The 22,432-nt window shown below is 43.3% G+C and overlaps 1 gene segment (V, D, J or C); it reads left to right on the top strand.

Moving 5' to 3' along the window:
• Positions 1-22,432, top strand: part of LOC143817389 (immunoglobulin gamma-1 heavy chain-like) — a 768,241-nt gene that overhangs the window by 425,163 nt on the left and 320,646 nt on the right.

Genomic DNA, 22,432 nt, shown 5'->3' on the forward strand with positions numbered 1-22,432 from the left:
TTTGTCTTTGTGGGCTTTCTGAATGGGGTTAAGATTTCATCATTCTTGTCTTTACTGATCACAATGTCCAGGAATGGCAGGGCAGGCCCACCCAGAACATAGGTGAAGTACAGACCGATATCATTACGGTTGCGTTCAGCCACAAAACTATCGAAGTCTGGCTGCTGACCTTTCCTGACTAGAAAGACATCATCAATATAATGTGTGCAAATATCAAATTTGCTTGTGTAGGCCTCCATGCCATTCTCAAACACCCTTGACTAGGTATTGGGACTCACCCCTTGAGCTGTGCTTTTCCCATTGGAAGTACACAGGTTTCAAGATACATTTAAGGGTTAATGTAAAGTTCCTATTGATGTCCAGTTATCAATGGTTAATTATCAGACATTAGGATGGGTGACTAAAACTGACTGTTCAATCACCAGAGACCTCTGGTTTGATCCCGCTTAGCCAATCACTCGCCCTCCATTGAGGATAAGTGCATTCCCTCTCTTGCTGGTTACCACCATTCACAGAGACACCTACAATTTCCCTCATTTTTGTGCTTAATGTGTATTAAATGTTTTATCTATTTTAACTATCACAAATGTTAAAAGTTATGTTTTAAATATTTAATATTCTATATACCTAATTCTGCGACTCTCATACATCGACTGGAATAAAAAGTAAAGTTAAAGGGAACCTGCAAGCAGGATTTTGCATAGTAACCTACAGACATTGTCCGGTCAGCACCGTTATACAGATAAAAATGATACCTTGGTTGATGAAATCCGTCTTGTGGTTGTTGTTTAATCTTTATTTTCAGTTTTGAGTTAATGATATTATCGTGCTTTTGGGTGGCCTTTGGGGTGGTCTTCATGTGGTGCTCTGCTTATTTATTCATGTGTATGGCTTTTAACAGTTTGACAGGTCACTGATCCCCAATGAATATTATATTTATCTTGGGGAAAAAAAGCCCTTCTGCAGGCAGACACCAGTGGTGGCACCTGCCCTGCAGCCTGATGTACTGTGTGTATAATCAGGTGATCTGATAGCTGCTACTTTGCAAGCATCGGCGGCGCCATCTTGCTAGAGAAAAAAATTAGTCCTCCATGATGGTCCTGCCGTCACCTGATCATTAGCACCTGTCGGTGATCGCCGAGAGCTGCTATTGCGCAGGCATTGGCGGTGCCATCTTGCTAGAGAAAAAAAAATGTCCTCATCCAAGATGGCGCCGGCAGTGCCTGTGCAGTAGCAGCTATTGCCGAGCGCCGAGAGCTGCTATTGCACAGGCGCCGGCGATGCCATCTTGCTAGAGGAAAAAAGTCCTCCTCCAAGATGGCGCCACCGGCGCATGCGAAGTAACAGCTATCGGCAACCACCGATAGCTGCTACTGTGCAGGTCCTGGCGGCACCATCTTGGAGGATAACATTTTTTTTCTCTAGCAAGATGGTGCCACAGGAGCTTGCGCACTAGCAGCTATCGGATCCTAGATAAATATAATATTTATTATGTAAACTAGGGGGAAGGTCACTGAGGGATCAGTGACCTGTTCGGGTATGTGCACACGTTGCAGATTTGGCTGCGGATAAGCAGCAGTTTTCCATGCGGTGTACAGTACCATGTAAACCTATGGAAAACCAAATCCGCTGTGCACATGCTGCGGAAAATTCCACGCAGAAACGCAGTGGTTTATTTTCCACAGCATGTCAATTCTTTGTGCAGATTTCGCAGCGTTTTTAACCTATTACATTATCGGAATCTGTAGGTGTAAAAACGCAGGTGAAATCCTCACAAAATCTGCACAAAATCCTCAGAAACCCACAGGGAATCCGAAGGTAAAATGCAGGTCATTTTACCTGTGGATTCTGCAGAATCCTTATGGAAAAATTCGCAGTGGAATCCGCAACGTGTGCACAAACCCTTAGAAGACATAAACATGAATAACTAATCAGAGCACCACATGCACAACCCACACAGGCCGCCCCGAAACACAAGCATATCACTAACTTAAAACTGAAAATAAAGATTAAACAACAACTACAAGATAGATTTAATCAACCAAAGTATCATTGTTAGGGTCCCTTTCCACTTGCGAGAGAAAAAACGGTCCGTAATCTGGACCGAAAAAACGGATGTAACGTATGCGATTGTCATGTGAGTGTCATGCGAGTGCAATGCGAGTGCAATGCGATTTTCAATCGCATCATCCGTATGACATCCGTATTACTGTCCGATTTGTACGCACCGGTGTCCTTTGAAAAGCCGGCAAATCAGTGCTGTGTACAGTAAAATCACACTGACAGGCTAGAATAGAATAGATATATACACATAGAATGTGTATATATACATATATATATATATGTCAGTGAGACACCTATATATGTATATTTATATTTAATGCAGCGCTAGATAGCATTAAAGCCGCTAATTCAATTGCCGGCTTATTCTTTCTCCTTCACAAACCCGACAGAATATGAGACATGGTTTACATACAGTAAACCATCTCATATCCCTTCTTTTATTATATATTCCTCTTCACTAATGTAAGAAGTGTCTGTGGGTCAAATTTGGGGGCTCTAGCTATTAAATTAAAGGGTTAAAACGCGGAAAAAACTGGCGTGGGCTCCCGCGCAATTTTCTCCGCCAGAGCGGTAAAGCCAGTGACTTAGGGCAGATATTAATAGCCTAGAGAGGGTCCATGGTTATTGGCCCCCCTGGCTACAAACATCTGCCCCCAGCCACCCCAGAAAAGGCACATCTGGAAGATGCGCCTATTCTGGCACTTGGCCACTCTCTTCCCACTCCCGTGTAGCGGTGGGATATGGGGTAATGAAGGGTTAATGCCACCTTGCTATTGTAAGGTGACATTAAGCCAGATTAATAATGGAGAGGCGTCAATTATGACACCTATCCATTATTAATCCAATTGTATGAAAGGGTTAAAAAAAACACACACACATGATTAAAAAGTATTTTAATGAAATAAACACACCGGTTGTTTTAATATTTTATTGCTCTCTCAATCCAGCTGAAGACCCTCGCTTGACAAAATAAGAAACCCACAATATACATACCTTCTGATGACCTGTCACGTCCCACGAGGTAATCCATCTGAAGGGGTTAAAATATTTTACAGGCAGGAGCCCTGCTAATGCAGCTGTGCTCATGCTTGTAAGCCCCGGCGAATGAAGGAAATGTAGGTCAATGACCCATAGTTACCTTCAGTCGCGGTGATGCGCCCCCTGCTGGATGTCCTCATATGACCTCGAGCGTGGGAAAAAGTTCCCAGGCTGCAGTTCATGAGGACATCCAGCAGGGGGCGCATCACCGTGACTGAAGGTAACTATAGGTCATTGACCTACATTTCCTTCATTCGCCGGGGCTTACAAGCACGAGCACAGCTGCATTAGCAGGGCTCCTGCTTGTAAAATATTTTAACCCCTTCAGATGGATTACCTCGTGGGACGTGACAGGTCATCAGAAGGTATGTATATTGTGGGTTTCTTATTTTGTCAAGCAAGGGTCCTCAGCTGGATTGAGAGAGCAATAAAATATTAAAACAACCGGTGTGTTTATTTCATTAAAATACTTTTTAATCATGTGTGTGTGTTTTTCTAACCCTTTCATACAATTGGATTAATAATGGATAGGTGTCATAATTGACGCCTCTCCATTATTAATCTGGCTTAATGTCACCTTACAATAGCAAGGTGGCATTAACCCTTCATTACCCCATATCCCACCACTACACGGGAGTGGGAAGAGAGAGGCCAAGTGCCAGAATAGGCGCATCTTCCAGATGTGCCTTTTCTGGGGTGGCTGGGGGCAGATGTTTGTAGCCAGGGGGGGCCAATAACCATGGACCCTCTCTAGGCTATTAATATCTGCCCTAAGTCACTGGCTTTACCGCTCTGGCGGAGAAAATTGCGCGGGAGCCCACGCCAATTTTTTCCGCGATTTAACCCTTTAATTTAATAGCTAGAGCCCCCAAATTTGACCCACAGACACTTCTTACATTAGTGAAGAGGAATATGTAATAAAAGAAGGGATATGAGATGGTTTACTGTATGTAAACCATGTCTCATATCCTGTCGGGTTTGGGAAGGAGAGGGCAAAAGCCGGCAATTGAATTAGCGGCTTTAATGCTATCTAGCGCTGCATTAAATATAAATATACATATATAGGTGTCTCACTGACATATATATATGTATATATACCTATTCTATGTGTATATATCTACTCTATTCTAACCTTTCAGTGTGATTTTACTGTACACCGCGCTGAATTGCCGGCTTTTCAAAGGACACCGGTGCGTAAAAATCGGACAGAACTCGCATGGTGCGAGTGCTGTGCGATTTTTTTTCTCGCACCCATTGACTTGCATTTGCGAGTCTCGTCCGAGAATCGCAGCAATACGCAGCATGCTGCGATTTTTTTCTCAGCCGATCCAGATTTTTCTCAGTCCGATTTCGGCTGAGAAAAAAATCGCAAATGAAAAGACACCTATTGAATAACATTGGTCCGAGTGCAATCCGATTTTTTATCGGATTGCACTCGTCCGTTTTCCTCGCCAGTGGAAATGAGCCCTTATCAGCATAACGACGCTTACCTTACAGTGTCTGTAGGTTACTCTGCTGACAGGTTCCCTTTAAAAAAAAAGGTTTTCAGAAAAGAAAATTGTCTTAGAAAACAGTGTAACAAATAAAATTTTTGTACAAAGTTCAGTTTTTTCAACCGTTAAAGTAGTAAATGAAACCACTGTATATAAGTTTGATAGTGATGTAATTGCACTGTCCTATAGAATCATGCTGTAATTTTTACTGCACAATGAATGCTATAAAAAGGAAACTCAAAAAGAAATGATGAAATTTAATAATAAAAAATAATAATTTTATTTATATAGCGCCAACATATTCCGCAGCGCTTTACAAATTATAGAGGGGACTTGTACAGACAATAGACATTACAGCATAAAAGAAATCACAGTTCAAAATAGATACCAAGAGGAATGAGGGTCCTGCTCGCAAGCTTACAAACTATGAGGAAAAGGGGAGACACGAGAGGTGGATGGTAACAATTGCTTTAGTTATTTGGACCAGCCATAGTGTAAGGCTCGGGTGTTCATGTAAAGCTGCATGAACCAGTTCACTGCCTAAGTATGTAGCAGTACAGACACAGAGGCTATTAACTGCATAAAGTGTATGAGAAAATGATACGAAGAACCTGATTATGTTTTGTTTTTTTGTTTTTAATAGGCCACACAGGGATAGTTAGGTTAATGCGTTGAGATGGCAGGCCAATCTGAACAAATGAGTTTTTAGGGCACGCTTAAAACTGGGGGGATTGGGGATTAATTGTATTAAACTAGGTAGTGCATTCCAAGGAATCGGCGCAGCACGTGTAAAGTCTTGGAGACGGGAGTGGGAGGTTCTGATTATTGAGGATGCTAACCTGAGGTCATTAGCGGAGCAGAGGGCACGGGTAGGGTGGTAGACTGAGACCAGAGAGGAGATGTAGGGTGGTGCTGACCCATGGAGAGCTTTGTGGATGAGGGTAATAGTTTGTACTGGATTCTGGAGTGGATGGGTAGCCAGTGTAATGACTGGCACAAGGTAGAGGCATCGGTGTAACGGTTGGTGAGGAATATGATCCTGGCTGCAGCATTCAGGACAGATTGGAGCGGGGAGAGTTTGGTAAGAGGGAGGCCGATTAGTAGAGAGTTACAATAGTCCAGACGAGAATGAATAAGTGAGACAGTAAGAGTTTTTGCAGAGTCGAAAGTAAGAAAAGGGCGAATTCTAGAAATGTTTTTAAGATGCAGATAAGAAATTTATTTTTTTTTCACCATTTACCTCACTTGGAGGTTTTTTTTCCAATATTTCAGTAAATTATAAAGTAATGTGAGTGGTGTTATTCAAAACTTAAACTGCGGGTGTTATACTATGTTGATTGAAAAATGAAAAAGCGCAAAAACATAAAACGGACAGGTCCAAGAGATTAAAGCAACATTACTTGTGATGACATCACTTCTCTGGATTCTGATGTATATAATTTTGATAAACATGGCCATTTCTATTTATTAGGCTGTTTTGGAAGTGTGGGTTCACTGCCGGTTTTGATGTTTTTTGTAGGGTTCCAGTATCTTTGGACTGCAATAGTAGAACACCATACAGGAGTTTTCGTCATATCAAAATAATGAAAAAAAAATCAGCAGATCTGCCTATGGCTATTTATATTTGTCTTTGGTTTCAAAAGTCATGGCACTGGTGTGAACATAGCCTTGCATAGATTAAGTTACATATTTTTGATCTAAGCTTACTTTTTTGTATGCAAATAAGCTGTAAGCTGTACATATGATGCACTGTGACTCATGTTGCCAAAGAAGACATATGTATATATAGGTAAGGTGACAGGCTAATTTAATTTTTACTTGTTATATGATTTACTTTGCCTTGCTTATATGGGGAATGGACATACCATCTGTCTCCCTATGCTTTGATGTTTATGTACACACTTTTTTTGATCTTTATGTTCTTTCAGCACCACATTGTATGTGGTGTATTTATATAATAAATATGTACAGAGGATAGTTTCATATAGCGTGGCATCACTAGTTATGATTTACAGTGTGTACAGTGGTGTGAAAAAGTTTTTACCCCCTATGATTTTGCATGTTTGTCAAACTTAAATGTTTCAGATCACCAACAAATGTAAATATTAGACAAACATAACACAAGTAAACACAAAATCCAGTTTTGAAGGTATTAATTGTTAGGGAAAAAGAAATCCAAACTTACAGGACCGTGTGATCCAAAGAAATTCTGGAACAAATGAGAAACAAAGTAATTGAGATCTATCAGTCTGGAAAACGTTATGAAGCCATTTCTAAACTTTCAGACTCCAGCAAACCACAGTGAGAGCCATTATCCACAAATGGCAAAAACATGCAACAGCAGTGAATCTTCCCAGGAGTGGCAGCAATCTTCCCAGGAGTGGCAGGTAATCAACATTACCCCAAGAGGGCAGCAACGACTCATCCAAGAGGTCACAAGAGACCTCACAATATCCAAAAAACTGCACGCCTCACTTGCCTTCAGTTAAGTTCAGTAGTGTTCATGACTCCAGCATAAGAAAGAGTCTGGGTAAAAATGGCCTGCATGGCAGAGTTCCAAGACAAAACCACTGCTGAACAATAAGAACATAAAGGCTCGTCTTAGTTTTGCCAGAAAACATGTTGATAATAGCCAAGACTTTTGGAAGAATACTCTGTGGACGGACAAGACAAAAGTTGAACTTTTTGGAAAGTGTATGTTCCATTACATCTGTCATAGAAGAAACACAGCATTTTGGAAAAGGAGCATCATACCAACAGTAAAACATGGTGGCAGTAGTGTGATGGTCTGGGGCTGTATTGCTGCTTCATGGCCTGGAAGACTTGCTGTGGTAAATGAAACCATGAATTCTGCTGTCTACCAAAATATCCTGAAGGAACATGTCTGGCCATCTGTTCAAGACCTCAAGCTGAAGAGCACTTGGGTTATGCAGAAGGACAATGATCCAAACAACACCAGCAAGTCCACACCTGAATGGCTTAAGAAAAGCAAAATTAAGACTTTGGAGTGGCTTAGTCAAAGTCCTGACCTTAATCCGATTGAGATGCTGTGGTAACACCTTAGAAAGGGGGTTTATGCTCAGAAACTCTCCAATGTGGCTGAATTACAACAATTCTGATGAGTAGGCCAAAGTTCCTCCAGGGCGTTGTAAAAGGCTCATTGGCAGTTATCGCAAAGGCCTGATTGCAGATGTTGCTGCCAAGGGTGGCCCAACCAGGTTTAGGGGGCAATCACTTTTTCACACAGGGAACTTTAGGTTTGAGTTTCTGATTCCCTCTAAAATTGTTAATGTATAAATGGCATTTTGTGTTTGCTTGTCTTTGTCTATTATTTAAATTTGTTTGGTGATCTAAAACATTTAAGTGTGACAAACATGGAAAAAATAGAAAGCCAGGAAATCACCACTGTATATTACAAAATCAGCTCCCATGTGAAAGGGGTTATGTGTTGGGAGATAATAGCTTTAAGCTTAATATTACAAAAAAAAAGAACACTGGTTTCCTGTCTTCTTCCCCCATGTTAGAAAACAGATGAAAAGCAGAGGTTATTGTTCAGCGCTGTTTCAATGTGTGGGGTGGGAGCACTGTGTTGCAACCCTGTACAAAAACCTAACTGATTTTCACATGTCACTTTTCCATTACATACCGTATATACTCGAGTATAAGCCGACCCGAGTATAAGCCGACCCCCCTAATTTTGCCACAAAAAACTGGGAAAACTTATTGACTCGAGTATAAGCCTAGGGTGGAAAATGCAGCAGCTACCGGTGAATTTCAAAATTAAAAATAGATGCTCCATGTCGTTTATTATGGCCCCATAGATGCTCCACATAAAGCTGTGCCCCATATAATGCTCTGCACCGTTCATTATGGCCCCATAGATGCTCCACATAAAGCTGTGCCATATATAATGCTCTGCACAGTTCATTATGGCCCCATAGATGCTCCATAGAAAGCTGTGCCATATATAATGCTCTGCACCTTTGATTATAGCCCCATAGATAGCTGTGCCATATACAATGCTCTGCACCTTTGATTATGGCCCCATAGATAGCTGTGCCATATATAATGCTCTGCACCTTTGATTATGGCCCCATAGATAGCTGTGCCATATATAATGCTCTGCACCTTTGACCTTTGATTATGGCCCCATAGAAGCTCCACATAAAGCTGTGCCTTATATATAGTGCTCTGCACCGTTGCTCCATAGATGCTCCACATAAAGCTGTGCCATTGCTGCTGCTGCTGCTGCTGCAATAAAAAAAAAAAAAACACATACTCACCTCTCTTGCTTGCAGCTCCTCAGCGTCCCGTCCCAGCGTCTCTCTGCACTGACTGATCAGGCAGAGGGCGGCGTGCACACTATATGCGTCATCGCGCCCTCTGACCTGAACAGTCAGAACAAGAGGACGCGAAGACTGAGCGGCGCCCGGCGTGTGGAACGCGGACAGGTGAATATGACATACTTACCTGCTCCCGGCGTCCCGCTCCTTCCCCCGGACAGCTGGTCTTCGGTGCCGCAGCCTCTTCCTCTGTCAGCGGTCACCGGCACCGCTGATTAGAGAAATGAATTATGCGGCTCCACCCCTATGGGAGGTGGAACAGCCTATTCATTTCTCTAATGAGCGGTCCCATGTGACCGCTGAACAGGGGAAGAGCTGCGGCACCGAAGACCGTGGGACGGGCAGGGGGAGCGCCGGGACTAGGTAAGTATGCCTCAGCGCCCTCTCCCCCTCACCCGCCGACCGTGCCTCGAGTATAAGCCGAGGGGGCACTTTCAGCCCAAAAATTTGGGCTGAAAATCTCGGCTTATACTCGAGTATATACGGTAATTTGCTTCTACAATTTTTTTTCTAAATATAGGGATGCTTTGCAATCTCCTGTTCATCTATTCAAATATGGGGAACCTTTGTTCTGCCAAAAGTCATTTGGAAAAATTACAATGGAGACATTGGGCTCTGGCATATACAACACTGGAGACACTGGTCTGGGGCATATACAGTTCAAACTAGTTTACATACACTATATAAAAAGACACACATGCATGTTTTTCTTAGTATCTCACATGAAATCAGAATAAATCTTTCCCATTTTAGGTCAATTAGGATTACCTGTTGTGAAATTGGATTTTGGGCTCCCCCGGTGGCCACTGGTGGAATTGAACTGGTGTGCATCATCCCCTCTGTTCACCTGTTTCCATCAGGATGTGGGAGTCGCTATTTAACCTTGCTCCTCTGTCACTTCCATGCCGGTCAACATTGTAATCAGAAGCCTTTCTGTGCATGTTCCTGCTGCTAGACAACTCCCAGCTAAGTTGGACTTTAGTCCTCGTTTGTTTTTGCATTTTGTTCCAGTTCACAGCTGTAGTTTCGTTTCTGTGTCTGGAAAGCTCTTGTGATCTGAAATTGCCACTCTGATGTTATGAGTTAATACTAGAGTCTTAAAGTAATTTCAGGATGGTATTTTGATAGGGTTTTCAGCTGACCATGAAAGTGCCCTTTCTGTCTTCCTGCTATCTAGTAAGCGGACCTCAATTTTGCTTAACCCTTTTTTCATACTACGTTTGTCATTTCATCTAAAATCACCGCCAATATATGTGGGGGCCTCTGTCTGCCTATCGGGGAAATTTCTCTAGAGGTGAGCCAGGACTATATTTTCCTCTGCCAGGATTAGTTAGTCCTCCGGCCGGCGCTGGGCGTCTAGGGATAAAAAACGTAGGCAACGCTACCCGGCTACTGTTAGTTGTGCGGCAGGTTTAGTTCATGGTCAGTTTAGTTTCCATCCTTCCAAGAGCTAGTACTTATGTTTGCTGGGCTATGTTCTCTTGCCATTGAGAACCATAATAGTTTGACCGGCCCAAAAAGGGTTAAATTAATTGACAGAGAAAGGAGAGAAAAGAGAAGTCTGCTGAAGATTTTTTTTTTTTTTTTTCCCTTCCCTTCAGTTCTGAGTGTGCTTGTAATTGAATCTCTTGCAAGTCTGCCTATATTGCAGCCTTTCTCTCTCTCTCTCTCCTTCTAATCCTGGAATGGCTCTGTGTTCACCTGTTTAACCCCTTCACCCCCAAGGGTGGTTTGCACGTTAATGACCGGGCCAATTTTTACAATTCTGACCACTGTCCCTTTAGGAGGTTATAACTCTGGAACGCTTCAACGGATCTTGGCGATTCTGACATTGTTTTCTTGTGACATATTGTACTTCATGATAGTGGTAAAATTTCTTCGATATAACTTGCGTTTATTTGTGAAAAAAACGGAAATTTGGCGAAAATTTTGAAAATTTTGCAATTTTCCAACTTTGAATTTTTATGCCCTTAAATCACAGACATATGTCACGCAAAATACTTAATAAGTAACATTTCCCACATGTCTACTTTACATCAGCACAATTTTGGAACCAAAATTTTTTTTTGTTAGGGAGTTATAAGGGTTAAAAGTTGACCAGAAATTTCTCATTTTTACAACACCATTTTTTTTTAGGGACCACATCTCATTTGAAGTCATTTTGAGGGGTCTGTATGATAGAAAATACCCAAGTGTGACACCATTCTAAAAACTGCACCCCTCAAGGTGCTCAAAACCACACTCAAGAAGTTTATTAACCCTTCAGGTGTTTCACAGGAATTTTTGGAATGTTTAAATAAAAATGAACATTTAATTTTTTTTCACACAAAATTTATTTCAGCTCCAATTTGTTTTATTTTACCAAGGGTAACAGGAGAAAATAGACTGCAAAAGTTGTTGTACAATTTGTCCTGAGTACGCTGATACCCCATATGTGGGTGTAAACCATTGTTTGGGCGCATGGCAGAGCTTGGAAGGGAAGGAGCGCCATTTGACTTTTCAATGCAAAATTGACTGGAATTGAGATGGGACGCCATGTTGCGTTTGGAGAGCCCCTGATGTGCCTAAACATTGAAACCCCCTACAAGTGACACCATTTTGGAAAGTAGACCCCCTAAGGAACTTATCTAGATGTGTGGTGAGCACTTTGACCCACCAAGTGCTTCACAGAAGTTTATAATGCAGAGCCGTAAAAATAAAAAATCATATTTTTTCACAAAAATGATCTTTTCGCCCCCAATTTTTTATTTTCCCAATGGTAAGAGAAGAAATTGGTCCCCAAAAAATGTTGTGCAATTTGTCCTGAGTACGCAGATACCCCATATGTTGGGGTAAACCACTGTTTGGGCGCATGGCAGAGCTTGGAAGGGAAGGAGCGCCATTTGACTTTTCAATGCAAAATTGACTGGAATTGAGATGGGACGCCATGTTGCGTTTGGAGAGCCCCTGATGTGCCTAAACATTGAAACCCCCTACAAGTGACACCATTTTGGAAAGTAGACCCCCTAAGGAACTTATCTAGATGTGTGGTGAGCACTTTGACCCACCAAGTGCTTCACAGAAGTTTATAATGCAGAGCCGTAAAAATAAAAAATCATATTTTTTCACAAAAATGATCTTTTCGCCCCCAATTTTTTATTTTCCCAAGGGTAAGAGAAGAAATTGGTCCCCAAAAAATGTTGTGCAATTTGTCCTGAGTACGCAGATACCCCATATGTTGGGGTAAACCACTGTTTGGGCGCATGGCAGAGCTCGGAAGTGAAGGAGCGCCATTTGACTTTTCAATGCAAAATTGACTGGAATTGAGATGGGACGCCATGTTGCGTTTGGAGAGCCCCTGATGTGCCTAAACATTGAAACCTCCTACAAGTGACACCATTTTGGAAAGTAGACCCCCTAAGGAACTTATCTAGATGTGTGGTGAGCACTTTGACCCACCAAGTGCTTCACAGAAGTTTATAATGCAGAGCCGTAAAAATAAAAAATCATATTTTTTCACAAAAATGATCTTTTCGCCCCCAATTTTTTATTTTCCCAAGGGTAAGAGAAGAAATTGGTCCCCAAAAAACGTTGTGCAATTTGTCCTGAGTACGCAGATACCCCATATGTTGGGGTAAACCACTGTTTGGGCGCATGGCAGAGCTTGGAAGGGAAGGAGCGCCATTTGACTTTTCAATGCAAAATTGACTGGAATTGAGATGGGACGCCATGTTGCGTTTGGAGAGCCCCTGATGTGCCTAAACATTGAAACCCCCCACAAATGACACCATTTTGGAAATTAGACCCCCTAAGGAACTTATCTAGATGTGTTTTGAGAGCTTTGCACCCCCAAGTGTTTCACTACAGATTATAACGCAGAGCCGTGAAAATAAAAATTCTTTTTTTTTTTTCACAAAAATGATTTTTTAGCCCCCAGCTTTTGTATTTTTACAAGAGTAACAGAATAAACTGGACCCCAAAACTTGTTGTCCAATTTGTCCTGAGTACGCTGATACCCCATATATGGAGGGTAACCACTGTTTGGGCGCATGACAGAGCTCGGAAGGGAAGGAGCGCCATTTGGAATGCAGACTTAAATGGATTGGTCTGCAGGCGTCACGTTGCATTTGCAGAGCCCCTGATGTACCCAAACAGTACAAACCCCCCACAAGTGACCCCATATTGGAAACTAGACCTCCCAAGGAACTTATCTAGATGTGTTGTGAGAACTTTGAACCCCCAAGTGTTTCACTACAGTTTGTAACGCAAAGCCGTGAAAATAAAAATTCTTTTTTTTTTCACAAAAATGATTTTTTAGCCCCCAGCTTTGTATTTTTACAAGGGTAACAGAATAAATTGGACCCTAAAAGTTGTTGTCCAATTTGTCCTGAGTACGCTGATACCCCCTATGTGGGGGGTAACCACTGTTTGGGCACATGACAGAGCTCGGAAGGGAAGGAGCGCCATTTGGAATGCAGACTTAAATGGATTGGTCTGCAGGCGTCACGTTGCATTTGCAGAGCCCCTGATGTACCCAAACAGTACAAACCCCCCACAAGTGACCCCATATTGGAAACTAGACCTCCCAAGGAACTTATCTAGATGTGTTGTGAGAACTTTGAACCCCCAAGTGTTTCACTACAGTTTGTAACGCAAAGCCGTGAAAATAAAAATTCTTTTTTTTTTCACAAAAATGATTTTTTAGCCCCCAGCTTTGTATTTTTACAAGGGTAACAGAATAAATTGGACCCTAAAAGTTGTTTTCCAATTTGTCCTGAGTACGCTGATACCCCCTATGTGGGGGGTAACCACTGTTTGGGCACATGACAGAGCTCGGAAGGGAAGGAGCGCCATTTGGAATGCAGACTTAAATGGATTGGTCTGCAGGCGTCACGTTGCATTTGCAGAGCCCCTGATGTACCCAAACAGTACAAACCCCCCACAAGTGACCCCATATTGGAAACTAGACCTCCCAAGGAACTTATCTAGATGTGTTGTGAGAACTTTGAACCCCCAAGTGTTTCACTACAGTTTGTAACGCAAAGCCGTGAAAATAAAAATTCTTTTTTTTTTTCACAAAAATGATTTTTTAGCCCCCAGCTTTGTATTTTTACAAGGGTAACAGAATAAATTGGACCCTACAAGTTGTTGTCCAATTTGTCCTGAGTACGCTGATACCCCCTATGTGGGGGGTAACCACTGTTTGGGCACATGACAGAGCTCGGAAGGGAAGGAGCGCCATTTGGAATGCAGACTTAAATGGATTGGTCTGCAGGCGTCACGTTGCATTTGCAGAGCCCCTGATGTACCCAAACAGTACAAACCCCCCACAAGTGACCCCATATTGGAAACTAGACCTCCCAAGGAACTTATCTAGATGTGTTGTGAGAACTTTGAACCCCCAAGTGTTTCACTACAGTTTGTAACGCAAAGCCGTGAAAATAAAAATTCTTTTTTTTTTTTCACAAAAATGATTTTTTAGCCCCCAGCTTTGTATTTTTACAAGGGTAACAGAATAAATTGGACCCTAAAAGTTGTTTTCCAATTTGTCCTGAGTACGCTGATACCCCCTATGTGGGGGGTAACCACTGTTTGGGCACATGACAGAGCTCGGAAGGGAAGGAGCGCCATTTGGAATGCAGACTTAAATGGATTGGTCTGCAGGCGTCACGTTGCATTTGCAGAGCCCCTGATGTACCCAAACAGTACAAACCCCCCACAAGTGACCCCATATTGGAAACTAGACCTCCCAAGGAACTTATCTAGATGTGTTGTGAGAACTTTGAACCCCCAAGTGTTTCACTACAGTTTACAACGCAGAGCCGTGAAAATAAAACATATTTTTTTCCCACAAAAATGATTTTTAGCCCCCCAAATTTTTATTTTCCCAAGGATAACAAGAGAACTTGGACCCCAGAAGTTGTTGTTCAATTTGTCCCGAGTACGCTGATAACCCATATGTTGGGATAAACCCCTTTTTGGACGCACGGGAGAGCTCGGAAGGGAAGGAGCACTGTTTTACTTTTTCAACGCAGAATTGGCTGGAATTGAGATCGGACGCCATGTCGCGTTTGGAGAGCCCCTGATGTGCCTGAACAGTGGAAACTCCCCAATTCTACCTGAAACCCTAACCCAAACACACCCCTAACCCTAATCCCAACGGTAACCCTAACCCTACCCCTAACCTCACCTCTAACCGTTTAATGAACATTTTCTGACAGTCATAAGTGCCACGTATTTAAGTGCCACGTATTTAAGTGCCACATATTTAAGTGCCACATATTTAAGTGCCACGTGTTTCAGTGCCACGTGTTTCAGTGCCACGATATTTCAGTGCCACGTATTTCAGTGCCACGTACTATAAATACTATAACTATGTGGTTATACGTGGCACTGAAATATCGTGGCACGTAAATACGTGGCACTTAAGTACGTGGCACTTAAGTACGTGGCACTTAAATACGTGGCACGTAAATACGTGGCACGTAAATACGTGGCACTTAAGTACGTGGCACTTAAGTACGTGGCACTTAAGTACGTGGCACTTATATACGTGGCACTTATATACGTGGCACTTATATACGTGGCCACTGAAATATCGTGGCACTTATATACGTATATAAACGTATATTTTAGTGCCACGTATTTCAGGTTAGGGGTAGGGTTAGGGGTAGGGTTTTTTTTTTTTGTTTGTTTTCTTGTGTTTTTCTATAAAAACGCATGCGTCTAAAAACGCATGCGTTTTACCACGTTTACATGCGTTTTTTCACACATGCGTTTTTTTAAAAAACGCATGCAGATAAAAACGCAAGTGTGAAACCAGCCTAAAAGACGCTTTTTATAGCAAAAAAGTTTTTGCGTCTCCACATTTTGAGACCTATAATTTTTCCACATTTTGGTCCACAGAGTCATGTGAGGTCTTGTTTTTTGTGGGACGAGTTGACGTTTTTATTGGTAACATTTTCGGACACGTGACCATTTTTGATCACTTTTTATTCCGATTTTTGTGAGGCAGAAGGACCAAAAACCAGCTATTCATGAATTTCTTTTGGGAGAGGCGTTTATACCGTTCCGCGTTTGGTAAAATTGATAAAGCAGTTTTATTCGTCGGGTCAGTACGATTACAGCGATATCTCATTTATATAATTTTTTTATGTTTTGGCGCTTTTATACGATAAAAACTATTTTATAGAAAAAAATAATTATTTTGGTATCGCTTTATTCTCAGGACTATAACTTTTTTATTTTTTTGCTGATGATGCTGTATGGCGGCTCGTTTTTTGCGGGACAAGATGACGTTTTCAGCGGTACCATGGTTATTTATATCCGTCTTTTTGATCGCGTGTTATTCCACTTTTTGTTCGGCGGTATGGTAATAAAGCGTTGTTTTTTGCCTCGTTTTTTTTTTTTTTTTCTTACGGTGTTTACTGAAGGGGTTAACTAGTGGGGCAGTTTTATAGGTTGGGTCGTTACGGACGCGGCGATACTAAATATGTGTACTTTTATTGTTTTTTTTATTTTATTTAGATAAAGAAATGTATTTATGGGAATAATATTTTATTTTTTTTTTCATTATTTTGGAATATTTTTTTTTTTTTTTTTTACACATTTGGAAAAAATTTTTTTTAACTTTTTTACTTTGCCCCAGGGGGGGACAATACAGATCGGTGATCTGCCAGTTTGCATAGCACTCTGACAGATCACCGATCTGAGGAAAGTGCAGGCTGCTTCACAGTGCCTGCTCTGAGCAGGCGTCTGTGAAGCCACCTCCCTCCCTGCAGGACCCGGATCCGCGGCCATCTTGGATCCGGGTCTGGGAGCTGCAGGGAGGGAGGTAAGACCCTCGCAGCAACGCGATCACATCGCGTTGCTGCGGGGGGCTCAGGGAAGCCCGCAGGGAGCCCCCTCCCTGCGCGATGCTTCCCTGCACCGCCGGCACATCGCGATCATGTTTGATCGCGGTGTGCCGGGGGTTAATGTGCCGGGGGCGGTCCGTGACCGCTCCTGGCACATAGTGCCGGATGTCAGCTGTGATAATCAGCTGACACCCGGCCGCGATCGGCGGCGCTCCCCCCGTGAGCGCCGCTGATCGCGTATGACGTACTATCCCGTCGGCGGTCATACGGGCCCACCCCACCTCGACGGGATAGTACGTCAGATGTCAGGAAGGGGTTAAAATGGATATTCAGAGTTTAGCTGCAGGTTTGAATAATCTCACCACGAAAGTTCAAAATTTACAAGATTTTGTTGTTCATGTTCCTATATCTGAATCTAGAATTCCTTTGCCTGAATTTTTCTCGGGGAATAGATCTTGCTTTCAAAATTTCAAAAATAATTGCAAGTTGTTTTTGTCCCTGAAATCTCGCTCTGCTGGAGATCCTGCTCAGCAGGTCAGGATTGTGATTTCCTTGCTCCGGGGCGACCCTCAGGATTGGGCTTTTGCATTGGCTCCAGGGGATCCTGCGTTGCTCAATGTGGATGCGTTTTTTCTGGCCTTGGGGTTGCTTTATGAGGAACCTCAGTTAGAGCTTCAGGCGGAAAAGGCCTTGATGTCCCTTTCTCAGGGGCAAGACAAAGCTGAAATATACTGCCAGAAATTCCGTAAATGGGCTGTGCTTACTCAGTGGAATGAGTGCGCCCTGGCGGCGAATTTCAGAGAGGGTCTCTCTGATGCCATTAAGGATGTTATGGTGGGGTTCCCTGTGCCTGCGGGTCTGAATGAGTCCATGACAATGGCTATCCAGATCGATAGGCGTCTGCGGGAGCGCAAACCTGTGCACCATTTGGCGGTGTCTACTGAGAAGACGCCAGAGAATATGCAATGTGATAGAATTCTGTCCAGAAATGAACGGCAGAATTTAAGACGAAAAAATGGGTTGTGCTTCTATTGCGGTGATTCAACTCATGTTATATCAGCATGCTCTAAGCGTACTAAGAAGCTTGATAGGTCTGTTTCAATTGGCACTTTACAGTCTAAGTTTATTCTATCTGTAACCCTGATTTGTTCTTTATCATCTATTACCGCGGATGCCTATGTCGACTCTGGCGCCGCTTTGAGTCTTATGGATTGGTCCTTTGCCAAACGCTGTGGGTATGATTTGGAGCCTCTTGAAACTCCTATACCCCTGAAGGGGATTGACTCCACCCCATTGGCTAGTAATAAACCACAATACTGGACACAAGTAACTATGCGGATAAATCCGGATCATCAGGAGATTATTCGCTTTCTTGTGCTGTATAACCTACATGATGTGTTGGTGCTTGGATTGCCATGGCTGCAATCTCATAACCCAGTCCTTGACTGGAAAGCTATGTCTGTGTTAAGCTGGGGTTGTAAGGGGACGCATGGGGACGTACCTGTGGTTTCCATTTCATCATCTATTCCCTCTGAGATTCCTGAATTCTTGACTGAATATCGTGACGTTTTTGAAGAACCTAAGCTTGGTTCATTACCTCCGCACCGGGAGTGCGATTGTGCCATAGATTTGATTCCAGGTAGTAAATACCCTAAGGGTCGTTTATTTAATCTGTCTGTGCCTGAACATGCTGCTATGCGAGAATATATAAAGGAGTCCTTGGAAAAGGGACATATTCGTCCTTCGTCATCTCCCTTAGGAGCCGGTTTTTTCTTTGTGGCTAAGAAAGATGGCTCTTTGAGACCGTGTATTGATTATCGGCTTTTGAATAAAATCACGGTTAAATATCAATATCCGTTGCCACTGCTGACTGATTTGTTTGCTCGCATAGAGGGGGCCAAGTGGTTCTCTAAGATAGATCTCCGTGGGGCGTATAATTTGGTGCGAATTAAGCAGGGGGATGAGTGGAAGACCGCATTTAATACGCCCGAGGGCCACTTTGAGTATTTGGTGATGCCTTTTGGTCTTTCAAATGCCCCTTCAGTCTTTCAGTCCTTTATGCATGACATTTTCCGTGATTATTTGGATAAATTTTTGATTGTGTATCTGGATGATATTTTGATTTTTTCGGATGACTGGGACTCTCATGTCCAGCAGGTCAGGAGGGTTTTTCAGGTTTTGCGGTCTAATTCCTTGTGTGTGAAGGGTTCTAAGTGCGTTTTTGGGGTTCAAAAGATTTCCTTTTTGGGATATATTTTTTCCCCCTCTTCCATCGAGATGGATCCTGTCAAGGTTCAGGCTATTTGTGATTGGACGCAACCCTCTTCTCTTAAGAGTCTTCAGAAATTTTTGGGCTTTGCTAACTTTTATCGTCGATTTATTGCTGGTTTTTCTGATGTTGTTAAACCATTGACTGATCTGACTAAGAAGGGTGCTGATGTTGCTGATTGGTCCCCTGCTGCTGTGGAGGCCTTTCGGGAGCTTAAGCGCCGCTTTTCTTCCGCCCCTGTGTTGCGTCAGCCTGATGTTGCTCTTCCTTTTCAGGTTGAGGTCGACGCTTCTGAAATCGGAGCTGGGGCAGTTTTGTCGCAGAGAAGTTCCGATTGTTCCGTGATGAGACCTTGTGCCTTTTTCTCGCGTAAATTTTCGCCCGCCGAGCGGAATTATGATGTTGGGAATCGGGAGCTTTTGGCCATGAAGTGGGCTTTTGAGGAGTGGCGTCATTGGCTTGAGGGGGCTAGACATCAGGTGGTGGTATTGACTGACCACAAAAATCTAATTTATCTTGAGTCCGCCAGACGCCTGAATCCTAGACAGGCGCGCTGGTCGTTGTTTTTCTCTCGGTTTAATTTTGTGGTGTCCTACCTGCCGGGTTCTAAGAATGTTAAGGCGGATGCCCTTTCTAGGAGTTTTGAGCCTGACTCCCCTGGTAACTCTGAACCTACAGGTATCCTTAAGGATGGAGTGATATTGTCTGCCGTTTCTCCAGACCTGCGGCGGGCCTTGCAGGAGTTTCAGGCGGATAGACCTGATCGTTGCCCACCTGGTAGACTGTTTGTTCCTGATGATTGGACCAGTAAAGTCATTTCTGAGGTTCATTCTTCTGCGTTGACAGGTCATCCTGGAATCTTTGGTACCAGGGATTTGGTGGCAAGGTCCTTCTGGTGGCCTTCCCTGTCTCGAGATGTGCGAGGCTTTGTGCAGTCTTGTGACGTTTGTGCTCGGGCCAAGCCTTGTTGTTCTCGGGCTAGTGGATTGTTGTTGCCCTTGCCTATCCCGAAGAGGCCCTGGACGCACATCTCGATGGATTTTATTTCGGATCTTCCTGTTTCTCAGAAGATGTCTGTCATCTGGGTGGTGTGTGACCGTTTCTCTAAGATGGTCCATTTGGTTCCCCTGCCTAAGTTGCCTTCTTCTTCCGAGTTGGTTCCTCTGTTTTTTCAAAATGTGGTCCGTTTGCATGGTATTCCGGAGAATATCGTTTCTGACAGAGGAACCCAATTCGTGTCTAGATTTTGGCGAGCATTCTGTGCTAGGATGGGCATAGATTTGTCTTTCTCATCTGCTTTCCATCCTCAGACTAATGGCCAGACCGAGCGGATGAATCAGACCTTGGAGACATATTTGAGGTGTTTTGTGTCTGCAGATCAGGATGATTGGGTTGCTTTTTTGCCTTTAGCGGAGTTTGCCCTCAATAATCGGGCCAGCTCTGCCACCTTGGTGTCTCCTTTTTTCTGTAATTCGGGGTTTCATCCTCGATTTTCTTCTGGTCAGGTGTGGAATCTTCGGATTGTCCTGGAGTGGATGCTGTGGTGGAGAGGTTGCATCAGATTTGGGGGCAGGTAGTGGACAATTTGAAGTTGTCCCAGGAGAAGACTCAGCTTTTTGCCAACCGCCGGCGTCGGGTTGGTCCTCGGCTTTGTGTTGGGGACTTGGTGTGGTTGTCTTCTCGTTTTGTCCCTATGAGGGTTTCTTCTCCTAAGTTTAAGCCTCGGTTCATCGGCCCGTACAAGATATTGGAGATTCTTAACCCTGTGTCCTTCCGTTTGGACCTCCCTGCATCTTTTTCTATTCATAATGTTTTTCATCGGTCATTGTTGCGCAGGTATGAGGTACCGGTTGTGCCTTCCGTTGAGCCTCCTGCTCCGGTGTTGGTTGAGGGCGAGTTGGAGTACGTTGTGGAAAAAATCTTGGACTCCCGTGTTTCCAGACGGAAACTCCAGTATCTGGTCAAATGGAAGGGATACGGTCAGGAGGATAATTCTTGGGTGACTGCCTCTGATGTTCATGCCTCCGATCTGGTCCGTGCCTTTCATAGGGCTCATCCTGATCGCCCTGGTGGTTCTGGTGAGGGTTCGGTGCCCCCTCCTTGAGGGGGGGGTACTGTTGTGAAATTGGATTTTGGGCTCCCCCGGTGGCCACTGGTGGAATTGAACTGGTGTGCATCATCCCCTCTGTTCACCTGTTTCCATCAGGATGTGGGAGTCGCTATTTAACCTTGCTCCTCTGTCACTTCCATGCCGGTCAACATTGTAATCAGAAGCCTTTCTGTGCATGTTCCTGCTGCTAGACAACTCCCAGCTAAGTTGGACTTTAGTCCTCGTTTGTTTTTGCATTTTGTTCCAGTTCACAGCTGTAGTTTCGTTTCTGTGTCTGGAAAGCTCTTGTGATCTGAAATTGCCACTCTGATGTTATGAGTTAATACTAGAGTCTTAAAGTAATTTCAGGATGGTATTTTGATAGGGTTTTCAGCTGACCATGAAAGTGCCCTTTCTGTCTTCCTGCTATCTAGTAAGCGGACCTCAATTTTGCTTAACCCTTTTTTCATACTACGTTTGTCATTTCATCTAAAATCACCGCCAATATATGTGGGGGCCTCTGTCTGCCTATCGGGGAAATTTCTCTAGAGGTGAGCCAGGACTATATTTTCCTCTGCCAGGATTAGTTAGTCCTCCGGCCGGCGCTGGGCGTCTAGGGATAAAAAACGTAGGCAACGCTACCCGGCTACTGTTAGTTGTGCGGCAGGTTTAGTTCATGGTCAGTTTAGTTTCCATCCTTCCAAGAGCTAGTACTTATGTTTGCTGGGCTATGTTCTCTTGCCATTGAGAACCATAACAATTACCATAACTAATATTTGCCAAATGCCAGAATAATGAGAGAATGTTTTAAAGCATTTTTATTACATACTGCCAAGTCAAACATTTACATACACTAAGATTACTATGCCTTTAAACAATTCTGGACAGCCCATATGATGCTGTTATGTGTTTGGAAGCTTCTTTTTTTGGGCAACATCTGAATTAATTAAAGACACACATGTGGATGTATTTTAATGCACACCTGAAACACACTGCTTCATTGTATAGTATCATGGGAAAATCTCAAGAAATCAGCCAAGATATCAGGAAGGGAATTGTGGACTTGCACAAGTCTGGCTCATCCTTGGGCACAATTTCAAGATACCTGAAGGTGCCTCATTCATCTATACAAACAATTATACACAAGTACAAACAAGATGGGAAAGTCCAGCCATCATACCGCTCAGGAAGGAGACGGGTTCTGTGTCCCAGAGATGAACGTACTTTCGTCCGACATGTGCATATCAACCTAAGGACAAAAGCAAAAGACCTTGTGAAGATGATGGCAGAAACTGGTAAGA

This window comes from Ranitomeya variabilis, chromosome 1 (genome assembly GCF_051348905.1).
Source record: "Ranitomeya variabilis isolate aRanVar5 chromosome 1, aRanVar5.hap1, whole genome shotgun sequence".
NCBI classification, from domain to species: Eukaryota; Metazoa; Chordata; class Amphibia; order Anura; family Dendrobatidae; genus Ranitomeya; species Ranitomeya variabilis.